The following is a 22,857-nucleotide window of genomic DNA, read 5'->3' as shown; positions in this document are numbered from 1 at the left end:
TATGTACGCCATTTTTACTGTTCATCAGCCTTCTGACCAGTTTCACAAACCCCACGCAATTTTCTCTCTTAACCCAGCTTCTTTATCTAAGACTAACATCTCCCAACGGCTTCAATCATTTGTCGTTACTTTCTCAGACATCAGTCTTCGGACTGTTGTGATGCGAACCGCTACGAATTAGTTCCATGCGGCAACCTCTTCACTTGCACCCTACCTCGCAACTATTTGTTGGATGTTCTCCAAACTCTGTCCTCCCCTACAGTAATATCGTCTGAAGCTCCCACTAGTACCATGGAGGTTACGCCCTGATGTCTTAACATCCGTTCTATCACCCTCTCCTTTCCTATTACCAGTGTCTTTCGTATATTCATTTCTTCGCCGATTCTGAGAAAAATCCCTCATTCCTGATATTACCAGTCCACCTAATTTTCCACATTATTGTGTAGCAGCACATCTGAAATGCTTCAGTTCTCTTCTGTTCCGCTTTTCTCACTGTCCATGATTCACTACCATACAATGCTATGCTACAAACTTGCATTCCTCAAATTAAGGCCTATGTGTGATACTAGTAGATTTCTCTTCGCCTGGAAGTCTCTCTTTATCCGTGCTAGTCAGCATTGTATGTCTTACCTGGTAAGTCCATCATGGTTTTTTTTGCCACCTAGATAATAGAATTCCTTAATTTCGTCTACTTCCTGACAGTCAATTCTGATGCTAAGTTTCTCGCTGTTTTTTTTATTATTTAATTATTTACACGTCACGTTCCATAGGACCAAATTGAGAAGGAAATTTCCAAGGTCCTGGAATGTGTCAGTACATGAAATTACAACATAAAAATAATAACTTATAAAAATAAAATGTTTATGTACCCGAAAAATGTAAAGCCATAAGTTTAAGTAAACACAATCAACAAAACCATAATCAACTGAATTTTTCAAGGAACTCCTCGGCAGAATAGAAGGAGAGAACCATGAGGAAACTCTTCAGTTTCCATTTGAAGTCGCGTGGATTACTGCAAAGATTATTGAATTCTAGTGGTAGCTTGTCGAAAATGGATGCAGCAGTATACTGCACACCTTTCTGCACAAGAGTTAAGGAAGTCAGACCCAAATGCATGTTTGATTTCTGCCGAGTTTTAACTGAGTGAAAGTTGCTTATTCTTGGGAATAAGCTAATATTGTTAACAAGAAATGACAGTAAGGAATATATATATTGAGGGGCCACTGTCAAAATACCCAGGCTCGTGAACAGGGGTCGACAAGAAGTTCGTGAACATACACCACTTACTGCCTTAACCGCCAGTTTCTGAGCCAAAAATATCCTTTTAGAATGTGAAGAGTTACTCCAAAATATAATACCATACGACATAAGCTAATGAAAATAAGCAAAGTAGACTAATTTTCGTGTCGAACGATCACTCACTTCAGATACCGTTCGAATAGTAAAAGTGGCTGCATTAAGTCTTTAAACAAGATACTGAACTACAGTTTACCATCTATCTGCACACTTAGAAATTTAAACTGTTCAATTTCACAAATCCCATGCCCATTCTGTGAAATTAAAACGTCAGGTTTTGTTGAATTGTGTGTTAGAAACTGTAAAAACTGAGTCTTGCTGTGATTTAACGTTAGTTTATTTTCTATAAGCCATGAACTTAAGTCATTTACATATATACTCCACTAGCCACCAATCGATGTGTGGCCGAGGGCACAATTCGTGCCAAAGTCATATTCCCTCCCCACCCCCCCCCCCCCACCCCTTCCCCACTGTTCCACTCGCGGATCGCACGAGGGAAAAACGACTGTCTGAACGCCTCAGTACGAGCTCTAATTTCCCTTATCTTTGAGTGGTGATCATTGCGCAATTTAAAAGTTGGTGGTAATAATACACGCTCTACATCCTCGACGAAGATTGGATCTCGGAATTTAGTGAGCAGCCCCTTCCGTTTAGTGCGTAGTCTGTCTGCAAGTGTATCCCACTTCAAACTTTCTATGAGATTTATAACGCTCTCTCGATAGCTAAATGTACCGTTCACGAATCTTGCTGCTCTTCTTTGGACCTTCTCAATCTCTTGATTGAGACCCGACTGGTAAGGGTCCCATACAGACGAACAATAAGCCTGGACGAACTAACGTATTGTAAGCAATTTCCTTGGTTGCAGACCGTCATGTGAAATGCTTTTGAACAGGTTTTTTTGTAAAATGTCTTGAGCAGCTAGCTCGGCAACCTACACGCAATCGAAATATCTTAGACTTGGTAGCTACAAATAGGCCGGACCTTATCGACAGTGTCAGTATATAAACGAGGTTAGCGAACATGATGTCAATATAGCAACTATGATTGCGAAAGTTAACAAATCAGACAAGAAGGCTAGGAGAGTATTTCTGCTAGATAGAGCAGATAAGCAGTTATTAACATCTCACTTAGGCAGTGAATTGGCATCACGTAGTTCCAGTAAGCTGGATGTAGAGGATTTATGGGCAAAGTTTAAGCAGATTGGAAGAGTGGTCTGGAGAGTTACGTGCTTAGTAAGTGGATGAAGGATGGGAAAGACCTACTGTGGTTTAACAACGAAATTTGGCGGATGCCGAGGAAGCAGAGGCTGTTGCACTCTAGGTTCAAAAAGGGACTCACAAATGACGACAAGCGAAGGTTAGTAGAGATTCGTGCGTCTGTGAAAAGATCTATGCGCGAAGCATACAACAATTACCACCGTCACATCCTAGCAAAATATCTCGCAGAAACCGGAAAAATTTCTGATCGTACGTAAAATCGCAAAGCGGATCTAAGGCTTCTATTCAGTCCCTTGTTGACCAGTCTGGCGTGTCAGTTGAAGGTAGCAGAAAGAAAGCCGAAATTTCACGTTCAAGAAATCGTTCACACAGGAGAACCGTACAGACATTCCGTCATTTGACCATCGGACAGACTCCCGTATAGACGACTTAGAAATAAGCATACCTGGCGTAGAGAAACATCCGAGTTCGCTTTTACAAAGAGTACCCTACGGCATTGGCCTCTTACTTAGCTTGCATTTATCGAGAACCTCCCGCTCAGCACAAAGTCCCAAGCGACTGGAAAAAAGAGCAGGTGACTCCAGTATACAAGAAATTATAGATTTCCGGAAGGCATTTGACGGGGTGCCCCATTGTAGGTTGTTAATGAAGGTACGAGTATATGGAATAAGTTCACAGATATGTGAATGGCTCGAAGACTTCAATAATAGAGCCCAGTGTGTTGTCCTCGATGGCGAGTGTTCATCGTAGACAAGGGTATAGTCCCGAGTGCCCCAGCTAAGTGCGATAGGACCGCTGTTGTTCTCTACATACATAACGGATTTGGCGGACAGGGTGGGCAGCAATCTGCGGTTGTTAGCTGCTGATGCTGTGGTGTGCGGTAAGGTGTCGAACTTGAGTAACTGTAGGAAGGTACAAGACGACTTAAACATTTCCAGTTGGTGTGATGAATGGCAGGTAACCCTATATGTGGAAAAATGTAAGTTAATACGGATGCGTAGGAAGAACAAACCTGCAATGTTCGGACACAATATTACTACTGTTCTGTTTGACACAGTCAAGTCGTTTAAATTTCTGGGCGTAACGTTACAAAGCAATACGAGGTGGAACGAGCATGTGAAAACCATGGTAAGGAATGCAAATGGCTGACTTCGGAGAGAATTTTAGGAAAGAGTGGTTCACTTGTAAAGGAAACCGCATATAGAACGCTGGTGCGATCTGTTCTTCAGTACTGTTCAGCTGTTTGGGATCCGTACCAGGTCGGGTTGAAGGAAGACATCGAAGCAATTCAGAGGCGGGATGTTAGATTTGTTATCCGTAGGTTCGAAGAGCACGTAAGTGTTACGGAGATGCTTCGGGAACTCAAATGGGAATCCTTGAAGGGAAGGCGACGTTCTTTTCGAGAAACGCTATTAAGAAAATTTAGAGAACCGACATTTGAAGCTACTGCCGAACGAGTCTACTGCTGCCAACATACATAGCGCGTAAGGAGCACGAAGGTAGGATACGAGAAATTAGGGCTCATAGGGAGGCGTATAGACAGTGGTGCCGGCCGAGGTGGCCGAGCGGTTCTAGGCGCTACAGTCTGGAACCGCACGACCGCTACGGTCGCAGGTTCGAATCCTGTCTCGGGCATGGACGTGTGTAATGTCCTTAGGTTAGTTAGGTTTAAGTAGTTCTAAGTTCTAGGGGACTGATGACCTTAGAAGTTAAGCCCCATAGTGCTCAGAGCCATGTGAACCATGAGACAGCAGTTTTTCCCTTGTTCTATTTGCAAATGGAACAGGAAAGAAATGACAAGGAGTGCTAAAGGGTACCCTCCGCCACGCAGCGTACGATGGCTTGCGGAATATCTATGTGGATGTAATTGTAGATTTCCAATAACGAAGGTCTTGCATGGATTCCTGGGGTTACTTTGGACGCTCATGGAGTTAGAGAATCTGGAGAGGGATCCTTGCAGTCTTTTGTAATCAAATGAGACGCTCTTGTCTGTGCTGCATGGTCAGCTGTCGTGGATCTTTTCGCCAAACGTTGCACGAGACCGTGTGATTGGCGTGGATTTTCCCCTCACCTGTGAACGAGTTCGCAGTAGAGAACATTATTCAAACATTTCAACATTTTCAAGAGCTTCTATGGACGGAAAAGTAAACAAGGGGAGCTTAAAGCCTGCAGTTACGGCTGTTGCAACTGTGCTGCTGGCCTGTTGCATCTTTTATGTGTAGAGTTACGGCAGTTTCTACTTCTGCGAAACTGAAGGCATACATCAAATAACAGGCGAAAGACTCCGCGAGGAAGTTTTCAATTTCTAGCCAAGCTCAGCAATCGAGTGAAGTTATTCCGATGTTCTGGAACGAGTATTGATTGTTGTAGAAAGTTTCATGGCGTACCACGCAATTCATTTCTGGAGATGAGTTTTGAAACACTTATTTTGGTGTAAAGTAGTTACTCATAAGATTATGGAGACTAGTCACGTTTAAGTCAACCTCTTCATAGGGTGCTAGTGCCTCACAGTTTCAATTCGAATAACGATATTAAAAAGTCTTGATAGACAGAAAAGGGTGGGAGGGTGGGATTGTGTTTGAACTGAAGCAATTACTAACAGACTAAAAGTGATATTTTTTTCTCAGCTTACAAGAATAATTCCTTAGCTCCTTCTAAAGTTGTCTCTATTAGAAATGTTGTCTCTATTAGAAGTCATGACAATGAATTACCAAATAATAACGCGCTACGGGATGTCTCGCTGCTTTTAGATGGCGCTCTTCTTGGTAGAACTATTTTCCTTGGTAAAAAAAGTAGTGCTGTACAAAAATTAAAAATTTATTTCGTAAAGGTGGTGCCCTACGTACGTCATTGTTCAACGATCAAGAGCTGCTAAAAATACATCTTTATTTACAACCTGTTTCAATCATCACCACTTACCCTGTATATTAAGGTTATTTATAGCAACTCACATGGCAACATTAAAACCTATCTTCGTTACCGCTGCCAAGTAGTAAAGGCATTACATTGACGATGTTAAAATGTAGTGAATACAGTTAATCTTCATACTAAACTCTAAGACGGCGTAATTCGAAAAAACTATATAAATGGGACGGAAATAGTTCAATGTGGCGTACATGCACCGGATAATGAATGAACACAATTACAGATAAATTGATTCAAGAGAAAGAGCTTCACAGACTGAGCAAGTTGATAAAGCGTTGGCCCATCTCTAGCCCTTATGCAACCAACTATTCGGCCTGACTTTGATAGAATTTTTGGACGTCCTCCTGAGGGGTATCGTGCCAAATTATGTCCTACTGGGGCATAAGGTCGTTAAATTGCCGAGTTGGTTGGAGGACCCTGACAATAATGTTCCAAATGTTCTCAGTCTGGGAGAATTCGGTGGCTTAGCTGGCCAAGATAGAGTTTGGCAAACACGGAGACAAACAGTAAAAATTCTCGCCATGTGCAGGCGAGCATTATCTTGTTGAAATGTAAGGCCAAAATGGCTGTCCACGAATGGCAAGAAAACGGGGTGTGGAATATCGTCGACGTACTGCCGTGCTGTAAGGGTGACGCGGACCACAGCCAAAGGGGTCCTAGTACGAAACGAAACGACACCCCAATCGCCACTCCTGGTTCTCTGCCCGTATGGAGGGCGACAGTCAGGTTTGTAACCCACCACTGTCCGGGGTGTGTCCATGCACGTTGGTTCAAATGGTTCGGCGCACTATGGGACTTAACAGCTGTGGTCATCAGTCCCCCAGAACTTAGAACTACTTAAACCTAACTAACCTAAGCACATCACACACATCCATGCCCGAGGCAGGATTCGAACCTGCGACCGTAGCAGTCGCGCGGTTCCGGACTGCGCGCCTACAACCGCGAGACCACCGCGACCGGCTGTCCATGCACGTCTTCGACCTAGAATGTCATTGACTTAGTAGAACTGTCTTCAGTGATGAGTCCTACTTCGAACTGAGCCTCGATGACCAGCGAAGATGGGCCGGAACACGCCCCGGACCGCGGTAGGATACCAATCCCATTGTCGACCCCTACGCGGCCCAAAATACAGAAGTTTTGGTCCGGAATGTCACTTCTTTCCGCTTGTTTGTCTGTACTTCTACCTAACATCTACTGCTGCCGTTCCATTCGCATAATTTCTTTCCTTGAGCGTCGTTTTTATTCTCTTTATTTTCACAGGATAGTTCCAACACTTCGTGTAGAGGAACGCTCGTAATGATCTGAAGAATTAAGCTGATTGAAAGTAAATTAATATTTCTTAGCAGCTCTTGGTGGTTGATATATTACATTCATCGAAAAGTTATTTTAAACTCGCTTTGAGATACTTTTAACTCACCGCGCACATAAAAATGCTGCGATTTTGTTGTGTGTGGTGTTCGCAAGCAACGCTGACCATTGTAAAGTCTGTTCTGGCGAAACCACAAGCGCCAGAAAGAAGAGGAAGAACGCAAGATCAGAGAAGGCAGTGAGGAAACGTCAGCCAATAGCCCGATGACAAGGACCGACCTCTGCAAAAAGTGATTATAAGCGCCGCTCCTGCCAGCCTCGGTTACTCAGGTCGGCTCCGTGCTCAGTATAGGCACAGTCGTAGACCGGCACTCGCAGATCAGTTGTCAGTGGCGTGTGTCAATTTGCAAGAACTCGGACTTTTGCTTTATGTCACCCATCGTTTTCGACACCTTTGCGAATGTCGTGTAGCTAGGTCCTCCCGTCGGGCAGACCGTTCGTCTGGTGCAAGTCTTTCGATTTGACGCCACTTCCGCGACTTGCGCGTCGAAATGATGATGATTAGGACAACAACACAACACGCAGTCCCTGAATGGAGAAAATCTCCGACCCAGCCGGGAATCGAACCCGGGCCCTTAGGATTGACATTCTGTCGCGCTGACCACTCAGCTAACGGGGCGGATACCTTTGTAAATACAAGTAAAGTATTGTCAATTTTCTTTATAGAAATAAAACTACTAATGTTATTTTCTTGAACTGTTGTATGGCAGCCGGCCGGAGTGGCCGAGCGGTTCTAGGCACTACAGTCTGGAACCGCGCGAACGCGTACGGTCGCAGGTTCGAGTCCTCCCTCGGGCCTGTATGTGTGTGATGTCCTTAGGTTGGTTAGGTTTAAGTAGTTCTGAGTTCTAGGGGACTGATGACCTCGGAAGTTAAGTCCCATAGTGCTGAGAGCCATTTTTTTATAGCAATCCCAGAACGCAGCATCCCTTAGGCACCCTATACGAGACGAGTGGGCAAGACCCAACAAAGCCTAGAAACATAAATGATATATCAAGTCACTACAAAATTTTTTTTTCTCTAATTCAAAAATGGCTCTGAGCACTATGGGACTTAACATCTATGGTCATCAGTTCCCTAGACCTTAGAACTACTTAAATCTAACTAACTTAAGGACATGACACAACACCCAGTCGTCACGGTTCTCTAATTCCACCTGCACTGCGAATTCTCAGAACATATCTGTCTCAAAGCACTCTACATAAAATTTTGATCCTAAGGGTTTGCGACATCATGAATATCCAGAAGCGCGAAGATTCCAGTTAATTTCATTCATGCCAAGCAGTTCCCAGCGCAGTACATTCATATCGAGGGCACGGTGCCATATGGGTTAAGGGATGTGTTCAAACTGGGACCCGCATCTGTGAACATGATTGCACTGTAAGTGAAGGTGCCATATTTGTTAACGTATCCATGCGGACCCACCAACGTGGCTACAAGGACTGCGCACCCCATGCAGCCATGTAACACAGCTTAAGAACACTGGACATAACACCTAACCGACAGGATTCGGAGACGTGTGTCACGCCTTGTCAGAGACGGAGGGATTAGAAATCAAAGGGAAAAAATATCAATGATAACACTCACTAATATCACTGCTATCCTCAGTGAAAACAAGGAATAATTACAGGACACGCTAAACGGAATTAACATTCTACTAAGCTCGGAATATGGAATAAAAGGAAACGGGAAAGGTGAAAGTAGTGACAAGACCCAGTGCTACGTCTTGTCAACGATGATCTGTGTCCAGCAACTGCTCTTGTCTTTCAATGAACGTCAGTTCCTTGAAATATTGGAAAACGAATGCGTGCAATGCAAAATTCGGGTGAGTTCCTTTTACTCACACCAGCACAAGATTGTACACATTTATGGGTCAAACAACACAGAAACTGGGCAGTGACTAAGTGGATTTGTGTAGTGTGGTCGGACGAGTCACGAATTTGAATCTTTTCATATTGACGAACGCGTCAAGTACATCGACAGCCTGATGGGACTTATAATAAACAGACTAAAAAGGGTGTGGTCGAGACCGTAGGTTATCCTGTGATGATTGTTTTTTGAGTAATCAGTCCTCTGACAGGTTTACTCCGCCGACGGCGGCTTCCTCTCCGTGTCAACCTCTTCACCAGAGACAACATATGTCGTCAATTATTCGTGGGATGCATTCCAATCTTTGTCTCCATCTACAGATTTTAGCCTCTGCACTACGGTGAAAAAAGTGATAGGATGGTGACAGTATCGCGTACACAAGGTATAAAAGGGCAGTGCTTTGGCGGGGTTGTCATTTGTACTCAGGTGATTCAGGTGAAAAGGTTTCCAACATGATCGTGACCGCATGACGGCAAACAGACCTTGAACGCGGAATGGTAGTTGCAGCAATATGCATGGGATATCCCATTTAGGAAATCGTTACGGAATTCAAAATTCCGAGATCCACAGTGGTCACAGTGTGTCGTGACTACCAGATTTCCGGCATTACCTCTCACCGCAGAAGCGGTGTAATACAATTTAATATAAACATGGACTATACATAAATACAGTACAACACAGCTTCTGCAGTACATTCCACTGAACCTTGACCAGGTACGTCTTATATCGTATCGTATCACAGAACTATATTACATGAATATGAGAACAACAGTATATCAGCAAGTCAAGCATAAAATAACTATTACATAAAACAACGTACATACTGCACTGATTACATACGCTCACGTTCGTACATCAGCAGATTGAAAACTGAGAGTCTCAAGTAAATATCAAAGACGTTACAATCGGTCATCAGGTGTAACTGTGGTAGAAGTTAAACACAAAAAACACGTCGTGTCATATAAATTACAAAGACAAATCAACGATAGAAGAATGTTACACTGCAGGCAGACAGTAAATAAATTATCGAAATCAGAGTGCGTTATACTTATTTTGTTATAATACTTATAAATTAATGTTGTATAAAGCTTAAAACCACATTTTAAAACTACATCAAAATATAACAGGAAGCACTGCACATACAATGTATCGTTTAATACGCAAGTAGTGAAGTCAGTCATTTAGCATGTTCGTATTACAAAAACAAATACGATAAAAACATACATGTCATAAAATTCATGCTGCATAAAGCCTCAAAAACCATACACTTTTGTTCGGTACCTCGGTGTAGTTAAGTAACCATGAAGGAATTACAAAGGGAACATCAAATGTTCCACTTACAACTACCATACACGTCATTATAAGTACAGAAGCAATATAATGAAATCACTTAACTGGCTTTATACAATCACAGTATTGCTCGAGGTCTTGATGTGAAAGACACGGACGACAAGACCACTGGAGTAAATAGTGTGATCCTGCAACTTGTTAGGTAATGCAATAAAAATAAATTTGCTGTACAACATAGTGATGACAGCTACACCAACAGGACCGTGTAACCTGCTACACACGATTCAAACTACATCAAGCTATCAACTTGTAGTTCGAGGTTTAGGTCAAAGCATAGTATTCGAGGACTAGATGTGAAATAGAAACTGACAAGGACAAACTTGTCATGGCATAAAGTTTAATATTTCTATACACTTTCTAATTTATTGAATAACAAAAACAAACTGTGACCAGAAATGTCACAACCTAAAAGTGTGTTGCGCAATGTCTACGTGATATGTGACGTAAGTGCAGAAAATAACGTTCAAGGCCAAAGTGTTACGATGAATATCGCCAAACCAAGAGGGAAAACGATGTCTTTCCAGTGTGGACTTTCCACAGTTCTAATGTATGAGCGTAAGGGGATCAATATCGAAGAACCAAGGAGACCTCAACTTCCCTGAAATTATGGAATCACATCATCTTCAAAAGTGAAATTTTATAAAAACAAATCACATAACCAGCAAAATGGTAAAAAAATTCTCATTAGATTCTAGCTGGTCATTCAATAAATTACTCAGAGATCTTTTCTTATAACTATAAATCTGTAGATTTTCTAAAATATCAAATCTTTTTCCCTTTGGGTAATTGTGCAAGACTGTTATGTCACGGTACTATCTAAAAACCACTGCACTCACCACAATGTAATCTTTAAACATCCATTCTGTTATATTTGTCGTCATTCATCTCCGTATTGTGCCTTAACTTAGAGTTTAGCTGTTGGAAATTTTAAATGCAGAAATTACATTTGACTTCCGGAAGTGGCGTCTAGTTTTGTCCGATGACTTACCTCTAAATTTCATGGGAATGTATTTCAATTTAGCTTTTTGTCTTGACCTGAAGTAACATTATGCTTGTTATTTTTACTTAACTTCCTTTTTAGTTTTTCGTAAAGATCTTCGACTAAGCCTTGAGAATAGTCATTAGCTACAGCATTATGTTTAATGTTTCCAATAGCCGTTCTACACTTTTGGTGTAGAACGGTAACCTTAACATTCTGTATAACATTGTGTTAAAATAAGCCGTCTTATAAGGCAGTGGACGACATGAAGAAGCGTTAATAATTTTCTCAGTATTCGTCGGTATGCGAAATATATTGAAAACATGCTTAGCTTTCTGTTTCTTAATGGTAATATACAAATAATTTATGGCATTATCTACTTCCATTTCTAATGCAAACTATATTTTCTTATGTTCTTTTCAAAGTTATTATATAATTCTAAACATCTACTTCACATCCCACTATCCGGACGATAAATTCATCTGCGTAACATTTAAAATATATGTTCTTTTTTTCATTGAGTTCACTATTCGGACGAAAACAGTTATTTTCTAAATAGTTGATAAAGTTGTCTGCCATGGTTACAACCAGGCTGTTACCATGGGCAGTCCATTTTGCTAACAAAATTTGTTATTAAGTTGGAAATACGTGTAAGTCAGTGATAACCCAAGCAGCTCAACGATTTCTCAATGACTTAACTTACGATGAGTTCGTAAATTATTCTTTATTATTTCAAGACGCTCCCCAATTGGTGTGTTCGTATAGAGGTTCGTTATAACAAAGGATACTAACACCGATTCATTGGGTATCTGAATGTCCTTCAAAAATGTGTAAGTTCCGGATTATTTTTTGCATTTGTGAGGTTTTCAAAAACAAACACCTCTTTTAAATTCTTGTTTAGTAAGTTATTTAGCTCGTAATTTGGTGATGATTTGTCATCAACATTAGACCTTATCGGTTTATTAGGTTTATGTGTCTTAACCTGTCAGTGTAACTTTGGTATACTCGTATTTATCATCTTCACATACCGTTTGTCTTTTTCAGTTAACATGAAATTACATTTATCGATTTTGCTTCTGATGGCAGATTAAGAGTCTCAGTGGGATCCTTAACAATTTGTACAATATTACTCTCCTTGAAAAATTTCTCAGTTTTATTAATGTAATTTTGAACGTTAGTAATGACCATAGCATTACTTTTATCGACTTTTGTAGCAGTAGCTTTACTACCCTACAATTTTACATTAATAGATTTTAAAAGTTTGGTCTCATTACTACCATGTAATAACGTATTTAATTCACTTTATAAATTTTTGCAGTAATAACAGCACTAGCAGTGCCCTGACTCTTCTTCATTCCTGACGCATCTACAGCAAACTTAGTATCTGCTGTTACTTCATGTTACGTGTATCTGTGAGATTTTCAACTCTTTCTGCAAAAGGACACTGTACTCTTATGCTCGGTATTAACTGGTTAAAAGAACTCTACTCGTAATCTTCCAATTTTTTACTATGTCTAGGCTGAGTTAAATTTGCCATTTTACTACCAGAATTACAAATAAAATTTTTCATATCTAAAAACTGCTCCTTTGAAAGCTTTCCTTTTATAAAAATTCAATACTGTTAGCGTCATCAAATAAAAGTTTAATATTTTTATAAAACTCTCTAATTTGTAACTTCACCCATATAACCTCTAATTTGGATTTTACAGTTTAAACAAGTTCTGAGGTATTTTTAATATTAATTCTGACATACTAAGGAATAATCCTAAACTTTACATATTCTTTGTTGAAAAGAAAATGTTTGAAATTTACTTGTTTTCATTTCAATTTTCAACAAAGTAAGAAGCTTCCCAATAGCCTGGCTATTCAGAATATCATACATATGAACCAAAGAAATATCTCGAATAGGAATTAAAGTTCAGGGACAAGAAATACAAACTTTGAAGTTTGCCGATGGCATTATCAATTTGTCAGAGACAGCTAAGGACTTGGAAGAGTACTTGAAAGGAATGGACATTGTCTTGAAAGGATGATGAGAGACGAGCGTCAACAAAAGCAAACCGACGATAACGGAATGTAGTCAAATTATGTCAGGTGATGGTGAGGGAAACAGATTAAGAAACGTGACACTTAAAGTAATGTATGAGCTTTTTATCTGGGTAGAAAAATTACTGAAATAACTGATGATGGCCAAAGTGGAGAGGATATGAAATGTAGATTAGCAATGGCAAGAAACGGTTACTGAAGAAGAGGAATTTGTTAACATCGAATATAGATTTAAGCGTTAGCAATCTTATTTGGAAGTGTTTGTGTGAAGATAGCCATGTATGGAAGTGATACGTGGACGATAAACACTTGAGACAGGAAGAGAATAGGAGCTCTTGAAGTGTAGTGCTACAGAAGAAAGCTGAAGATTAGACGGGTATCTCACGTAATTAATGAGGAGCTACTAAATAGAACTAGGGAGAAAAGAAATATGTGGCGCTACCTGACTAGAAGAAGGGATTGGTTGGTAGGACACATTCTGAGACACAAAGAGATCACTAATGTTGTACAGGAGGGAAGTGTGTGGAGACCGAAAGATGAATACAGTAAGCACATTCAGAAGAAAGTAGGTTGCAGTAGTTACTCAGAGATGAAGAGGCTTCCAGAGGACAGAGTAGCGTGGAGAGCTGCATCAAAACAGTCTTTGGACTGAAGAGCACAACGAAAACAACAACAACAACAGCAGCAACAGCAGCAGCATGGTTCTCAGGAAAACCATTTATTTATCTGCTACACCAGAAGAATAAGCTAACAGCAATAGGTCACTGTTAATGGAAACGACCGACGTTCTTAAGAGGAAACGATCATCCCAGAACGTAAACGATGATGTACGAACTGTTGTTCAGAGTGTGAAGTAGGTATACGAATAAGAGAAGAACTGGATGCTATGTGTCGTGGGCGGAATGTGACCGCCATTGTCTGAACATTTACGGACACTCGCAGTGGGTGTGATGCCAAATAAAAATACAAGTTTCTAAGATCGATTTTCTGCACGTGAGTAGTATAATATTTACCTCATGCTTAGCTATCTGTATGCTTGTTTTCGCCTATAGGCAGGCTACATGTGAGGAAGAAGAGGGTGGCTCTTTCTCAATCGTCTAACATGTGTGAGACTGGTTCTGATCTATCTTCCTACCACAATTGCGCAAGGACGCCCTGCTCTGTGAGTGTTTTAGGAATTTATGTCGAACCTACAGGCTGGAAGGCAGGAAGACACCAGCTCACCATGCAGAGTTCAGAAGAGTGCAGCAGTACGGACAGTGATGTAATCAGACAATGATCACAATGTCGGTTCCAGTACACTCCCTGTAAAGGAAACGTTACCGCTAACAGAAATTAGTGCACGGGTTCGGGCGTAACTATACGTTAGCAAAATTGAAAACGTTAGATTTTCGTTATTAAAGTTTATGTTTTAGTCTAAGTATCACTCTATGTCATATAAATCATAATTGTAATACATACAGGCTGGTAAAATATTGATATTGCGTGTTCACTACTGTGAAGCGAAATCCCTAACTACAGGGTTATTACAAATGATTGAAGCGATTTCACAGTTCTACAATAACTTTATTATTTGAGATATTTTCACAATGCTTTGCACAGACATACAAAAACTCAAAAAGTTTTTTTAGGCATTCACAAATGTTCGATATGTGCCCCTTTAGTGATTCGGCAGACATCAAGCCGATAATAAAGTTCCTCCCACACTCGGCGCAGCATGTCCCCATCAATGAGTTCGAAAGCATCGTTCATGCGAGCTCGCAGTTCTGGCACGTTTCTTGGTAGAGGAGGTTTAAACACTGAATCTTTCACACAACCCTACAGAAAGAAATTGCATGGGGTTAAGTCGGGAGAGCGTGGAGGCCATGACATGAATTGCTGATCATGATCTCCACCACGACCGATCCATCGGTTTTCCAATCTCCTGTTTAAGAAATGCCGAACATCATGATGGAAGTGCGGTGGAGCACCATCCTGTGGTACGTTTAGCTCCCTGCTTGCTTTATTCGTCGACTTCCGCGGGCTACGCGTGAAACTTGCCCGCACGCGTTCAACCGTTTCTTCGCTCACTGCAGGCCGACCCGTTGATTTCCCCTTACAGAGGCATCCAGAAGCTTTAAACTGCGCATACCATCGCCGAATGGAGTTAGCAGTTGGTGCATCTTTGTTGAACTTCGTCCTGAAGTGTCGTTGCACTGTTATGACTGACTGATGTGAGTGCATTTCAAGCACGACATACGCTTTCTCGGCTCCTGTCGCCATTTTGTCTCACTGCGCTCTCGAGCGCTCTGGCGGCAGAAACCTGAAGTGCGGCTTCAGCCGAACGAAACTTTATGAGTTTTTCTACGTATCTGTAGTGTGTCATGACCATATGTCAATAAATGGAGCTACAGTGAATTTATGAAATCGCTTCAATCATTTGTAATAGCCCTGTATTATAATGGTCTTTAACTGTAAGATGGTTGATGGCCATGTCTGGGAGTCGATAAAAATGCAGTCAAATTAAATACAATTGGGGCCAGAAATATTAATTAAGGTAAAAATGCACAATGAAAATACTCAAAATGGAGTCTGTATAGAGTACATAAACATCACGGCAAATACAATTGCACAATTAAAATAGTTCAATAACTTCAGAATATAAAGCATTCTGCAGTGGCTGGCCAACCTTTTCATCAGATCGGATATCTTGCGTTTCTGCTTCAATTAAGCCCGGCAATCGTGAATATGTTTAACTACAGGTCATGGTTGAAAGTACGAAAAAGTAGGAGAGACGGAGCTGATTGCAGTTCTGAGTATTAACTGAATATCACTCTGTGGCTAGCATGAGCGCGCGAGTTTACCTTTCGTCTGCGGTGGCAGTGGCTGTTCTCAACGCGAGCTGTGAACCTAAGAATCTATTCTAAGTCTCTCTCGACTGTTAAACACCGATTTAATACATTTCCTACGTCTTCGGTGAAGCCAAGACTCCTAGTTGTTCCCTAGCTAATTTAATTGGCATGGTACATGCTATTGACTAATACGTACGTAATTGCCATAAAATCGCTCGCAAGTGTTAACTGTCAGTGCTTGATGCAATTTTCCATACTAGGAGACTTTGCAGTTTAACTTCTTACGAGTTAAGACGAAGCTATGAACATAGTTAGTCTCGCAATCATCTCAGCACGGAGCGAGTCACCTTGCTCAAACACTCGACGATTTGTTTCAGGAGAAGAACCATTTTTTCTGTCTGTATTTGCCTACATCAAAGCTGGTGGCCACGCGTTTTCTTTCTGGCCAATCAGAGCATTCGTACTTGTTATAACTCCACCCACTAGAGTTTCTGTAGCCTATCACAGGCATCGTTTCTTTCGTAGGGCACAGTTTAACTTCGTTAACATCGTTAAAAGCAGGGACAAGGGTGGCTTTTGCCGGCGGTCTGCACAGTGGCTACGGCATCGCATTGTGTCCACTGGATGTCCCACTGTGAACGTTTCGGCCGAACATGGGACGGACGTTGCCGTGGTAAAGCTCTCCTTTCCTCAGAACTGCAACTCGTAGCTCAGTTTTGGGATATTATTGCGTGCAATTACTAGTATGAGTGTTAGTGGATATATTCACGAAATGTCGGCTTGTTCATTCGATTTGCGTATCAATAAAACTCGTAAATTTTCACGTAACTATGCTGTGTGACATATCAATTTAACCAGAATTGTTTCAGCTATTGCCGGACGCTGTGGCCGAGCGGCTCTAGCATTTCAGTCCGGACTCGCGCTGCTGCTACGGTTGCAGGTTCGAATCCTGCTTCGGTCATGGATGTGTGTCATGTCCTTAGGTTAGTTAGGTTTAAGTAGTTCTAAGTCGAGGGGACTGATGACCTCAGATGTTAAGTCCCTTAGTACTTAGAGCCATTTGTGTGACACCTTACAATCACAACTCCACCATCTGCCACTAGGTCACCTGACGTAGGTCAATGGTATGGTAAATGCAGTAAATACTCTGTCCATGGAATCAGTCTAAAATAGTGGCAGTTTTGTTCCCGGAAGTACTATCATTCTTAAAAGTTGTATGTCTACTAATAATACGAGGGTTGGAACTTAAATAGTGGCAACTATTTATTCACAACGGATAGAAAAGAGTTACGTGTTTGCACCTGCTACTGTCCTTCAAAGTAGTCACCAGCGTTGTGTAAGACCCCGTTGTCAGCATTGTGGAAGGCTTAGTACACCGTCAGAAGAGCCTGTTCTGGTGATGGTGCGAATGGAGCGGTCCAAAGTTATGGTGATTCTCGTGTACGACTGTGATGGTGCTATCCTAACGCATTACGTTCCACCACGTCAGACCGTCAGTGCACAGTATTACTGTTCGTTTTTGGAGCATCACCTGCGATCTGCTTTGCGAAAGAAGCGGCGTCACTTCCTGCGCAACCCACCCATCATTATGTACGACAATGCGCAGGCGCATACAGCGCAATCTGCTCTGTTCGGTCGATGGGACTGGGAAGTACTGTACCATCCACCATACTCCCCGGACTTAAGTCCTTGTGACTTTGATTTGATTCCGAAGATGAAGGAACCACTTCGTGGCATTCGCTTCAGAACTGTTCCAGTGATTCGGCAGGCAGCAGACAGTTCCACTCGCACCATCAACAGAACAGGCTCTGCTAACGGTATACTACACCTTCAACATCGCTGGCAACGGGTTCTACACAACACTGGTGACTACTTTGAAGGGCAGTAACAGGTGCAAACATGTAACTCTTTTGTATCGGTCGTGAATAAATAGTTGCCACTATTTAAGTTCCAGCCCTCGTATCTCTTAGCTTTAGCGCTGTCTCGTGTCATTGTTCTTCCTGTTTCCTTAGTGCTAGTGTTGTCTTTTGCAGGCCATGGTTCCAAGGTACATGAAATCGTGAATTGTCTCGAATCTTGCTTAAGTATATGATTAAAATAGAAGTAGCGGTGAACCAAAAAGTATAGTACAGGTTATACTCTAGTTTCTCCATTCCTTCTAGTACATCTAGTAAGATTCTTCACAGTGGCGATAATATTCTGCAAAACGCTGCATGATGCAAGTGTGTCGTCTTGAAGTCACTAAAGTGTCGATACTGCAGAGAGCTTCCCTTGAGGGCTGACAAGAATGAAGAAATCCCTTTCCAGTCGTTCTCGTCATACGGAAAAAAAGGAAATCAATGGGAATCGACCTATGTCGTCAGTGTCCCTAGCTATCAAAGCTACCCTCTACACCACTTATTTTGTTTTCAGTCATATGCGAAGTACAACGATCAATTTCATAATCAGCACTATTCAGTTTTTTGTTTTACATTCGTGTCTGTTCTTCTTCTCATTCACTTTTTTTCAGTGTCCATAGTTTTTGACAGAGGTGGCAAGTGATGTAGCATACCTCAACAGGAGCAACAGTGCTTAACGGTTCACAGAGTCAAAGATGACAATAGGCAATTTATTCAACATTTCTTTTAGCTCGAGACTTTCTCCCACTCTGAAAGAACCTCCATCTTCCAACACACACACACACACACACACACACACACACACACACACACACAGACGATATAACACGAGTCCGAATGAGACGGAAATCTGTAGATGTGACGTGCTCCTATGAAAGTAAACCACACCCCAGACCATCTCTCCTGGTTGTCGGTAAATACGGCGGGCGACAGTCGGCTAGGTATGCCACCGCTGTCTGTGGTGTGTGCAGACGCGTCCTCGCCCTGGACTCTCATTGACGGGGGTAGAATTGTCTTCAGTGATGAGTCCCGCTCCGAACTCAGCCCCGATGACCGGCGAAGCAGGACCGTTTTGGTTGTCATCCGTGGTACCGTTACAACACAGTGGCGCGTCGACAATATTTTACGACTCGTTTTGTTGCCCTTCATGGAAAGCCATTCTGGGATTACATTTCAGTAAGAAAAAGCCCGCCCGCAGACGGGGAGAGTTTCTACTGCTTGTCTTCGTGCTTGCGAAACCGCCGGGTCTCTCCCCAGTTAAGGATGTTTGAAGAGTTACGGATAGGGCTCTGCAACCATCGCGGGATTTTGACTATCTAACGAGCCAAATTGGACAGGATTTGGCACGATATCGCTCAGGAGGACATCCAACAGCTCTTTCAATGAATGCCAAGCCGAATGTCTGGTTGCATAAAGGCCTAAGGTGGACCAACGCGTTATTGACTTGCTCTGATTGTGAAAGTCTTTCTCTTGAATGAATCATCCAAGTTTTGTGAAATTATAATCATCTGTTTGTCTGTACATGTACTACATTACATCTACCGATTTCCGTCCCATTCGTATGATTCCTCCGTGGGCGTGTTTTTTTCCTTAGGATGTACGTAATCCATGAATCTGACAACACATCAGCCATACCTACACAACTGCTTTGACAGTAAAGGTTTTTGCTACATAGTCGATTAAGCAGCAAATCTCCTCTCGTATCTCATTCCAAGTTCTGGAAGCTGCAGTACATTACTGCTGTTTAACAATCCACTTCTACAATACTGCCCATTAAAATTGCTACACCACGAAGATGACGTGCTACAGACGCGAAATTTAACCGACAAGAAGAAGATGCTGTGATATGCAAATGGTTAGCTTTTCAGAGCATTCACACAAGGTTGGCGCCAGTGGCGACACCAACAACGTGCTGACATGAGGAAAGTTTCCAACCGATTTCTCATACACAAACAGCAGTTGACCGGCGTTGCCTGGTGAAACGTCGTTGTGATACCTTGTGTAAGGAGGAAAAATGCGTACCATCACGTTTCCGACTTTGATAAAGGTCGGATTGTAGCCTATCGCGATTGCGGTTTATCGTATCGCGACATTGCTGTTCGCGTTGGTTGATATCCAATGACTGTTAGCAGAATATGGAATCGGTGGGTTCAGGAGGGTAATATGGAACGCCGTGCTGGATCCCAACGGCCTCGTATCACGAGCAGTTGAGATGACAGGCATCTTATCCGCATGGCTGTAACGGATCGTGCAGCCACGTCTCCATCCCTGACTGAACAGTTGGGGACGTTTGCGAGACAACAACCATCTGCACGAACAATTCGACGACGTTTGCAGCAGCATGGACTATCAGCTCGGAGACAATGGCTGCTGTTACCCTTGACGCTGCATCACAGACATGAGCGCCTGCGATGGTGTACTCAACGACGGACCTCGGTGCACGAACAGCAAAACGTCATTTTTTCGGTTCTGTTTACAGCATCATGATGGTCGCATCTGTGTTTGGTGACATCGCGGTGAACGCACATTGGAAGCGTGTATTCGTCATCGCCATACTGGGGTATCACCTGGCGTGATGGTATGGGGTGCCATTGGTTACATGTCTCGGTCACCTCTTGTTCGCATTGACGTCACTTTGAACAGTGGACGTTACATTTCAGATGTGTTACGACCCGTGGCTCTACCCTTCATTCGATCCTTGCGAAACCCTACATTTCAGCAGGATAATGCACGACCGCATGTTGCAGGTTCTGCACGGGCCTTTCTGGATACAGAAAATGTTCGACTGCTGCCCTGGCCAGCACATTCTCCAGGTCTCTCACCAATTGAAAACGTCTGGTCAACGGTGTCCGTTCAATTGGCTCGTCACAATACGCCAGTCACTACTCTTGATGAACTGTGATATCGTGTTGAAGCTGTATGGGCAGCTGTACCTGTACACGCCACCCAACCTCTGTTTGACTCAATGCCCAGGCGTATCAAGGCCGTTATTACGGCCAGAGATGGTTGTTCTGGGTACTGATTTCTCAGGATCTATTCACCCAAACTGCGTGAAAATGTAATCATATGTCAGTTCTAGTATAATTTATTTGTCCAATGAATACCCGTTTATCATCTGCATTTCTTCTTTGTGTAGCAATTTTAATGGCTAGAGTGTATGTACATACGACTCAGTAACTTTCGCACTGCAAACGAACTCAGTAAGGGAGACAATCAACTCGCGTGGCGTCTAAGTACACCAGAGAAAATTTTACTCATTCCCCAAAGAGACGGTGAGAAAATTAATTTCTAAAGATGACAGAACCATCTCCAGCCTGATCTAAACATTTCAGATTCTGCGATGTGAACACTTTATAAGGCTATCGGCGCACTTGTAGCCTGGCCAACTTGCGACTCTTCAGAAGACACAACCGCCTCCTTTCTGCTGCTGATAACTTTCTGTGTTGTTTGGCCCACTGGAGTCGCACAGCTTTGTGCCGCTGTCAGTAATGGCCTTTCACGAGGTCCCTAATTTGCCCGAGGTAAACTGCGCAACAGAATTAAGAGATCACTTTTTCGAAACCCCGTTAACGTCCACCAATGCGATGTGTAAGTTTTAATTTTGGTCCAAAGGTGCATACAACCTTCCTCTGTAATGGTCCACAAACGTGTCTCTGTGAGACGTCACCTCGAGGCTCGACAACGCTTCAAACAGAAACGTGTCGTCACATTAGAAAAAAAAAAAGACCAGTGTTGAGAGGCTCGTTTTACATGTGAGGTGGGTTACTTACGTCACATTGGCACCAAATTTCACTAAATTCTGCCAACACCACTGTGAACGTTTCACACGATGGGAAGGTCATCACAGCCCCTCTCACCCACATTTCATCCCATCTTCTGATGCCTCTGCGAGGTCCATCGTTGAAATCATGCGGTTTTCTTAGCAGCGGCCGAGGAAAATATTTCATACATACTGCCGATCAGAACCGATACGAAAAGCCCCCAGCGGGTGGCATAAAGAGCGTCAACGAAAATATCTATTTCCCCGGGAAGTTGATTCCCACACATTTAGTACTCGAAAACGATAGTGCGATGAGCAACAGCAAGACGATCTTTACAATGTTTGATACCTACCTGAGGCTTTAACCATTCTCTATGGGCATTTAAGACTTGCAGCGCCAGTTGACTTGACGTCACCCCTTTGGAGTGCAGTGCTATCGCAATTTTTTCCCTGTTGAACGGAGTGGAACCGATAGGTATGGTTCAGAACCATTCAACGGAATCCGAACAAAATCCGAATCACCAAATTATGCTTATGCTTTTTCAGTGCTTCTGTTTCACGCCATCCTGTAGGGTGATCATGTACGATGAATAGAAGAACAAAGGTTCCCTTTAAGGCCCCAAGTTCGGCAATACGTAAGTGGCACCCGACCACATTTATTGAGAATTTTAAAAATGTACCTTCACAGAGAAAAGCTGGGAAGCAGTCCTAGGCCCCTGGCAGGCAAGCGATTGCCATCGGAGATGTGTTGTTGTCGAAGTTCTGACCCCCATCGCAGAGTTACCAGACGAAGGTGGCAAACGTGCATAATATGGGCTGTGACGACCTTTGCATCGTGTGACACGTTTACGGTGGCTTTGGGCAGAACTGTAGTGAATTTTGGTTCCATTGTTACATCATTACCCCAATACACGTCACATGGACTCTTGAGCTCTGGCCTTTTCTTCGTATGTGTTGACACGTTGGTGTTGGAAGCATCGTCGATCCCAAGAGTCACGTCGTAGGGCGCCATGAGTTCTATCATAGAGGAAGGTCCTCCTACAACATTACATCTCAAACGCTTCGATTCTCTACCGTTCCTGTTTTGCTGCAGTGTTCACTTCCAATACAATGCGGCCCTCCAAAGGTATATCTTTCACCCAAATTTCAAACATTCTTCCCTATGGGAAACTATTACGTCGTTTAGAAGAAAATGATCCTTGAATTTTGTTGTGCAGTGTAGTACACCATTCCTCGTAGTCACGTTGGACTGCCCGCCTTGATAGGACAACTTAAGTCACGGCTTGGTCCTAGCCACATCCACACGTGATGCCTCCTT

This window comes from Schistocerca serialis, chromosome 7, assembly GCF_023864345.2.
Source record: "Schistocerca serialis cubense isolate TAMUIC-IGC-003099 chromosome 7, iqSchSeri2.2, whole genome shotgun sequence".
NCBI lineage: Eukaryota > Metazoa > Arthropoda > Insecta > Orthoptera > Acrididae > Schistocerca > Schistocerca serialis.
This window is presented reverse-complemented; position numbering follows the sequence as displayed.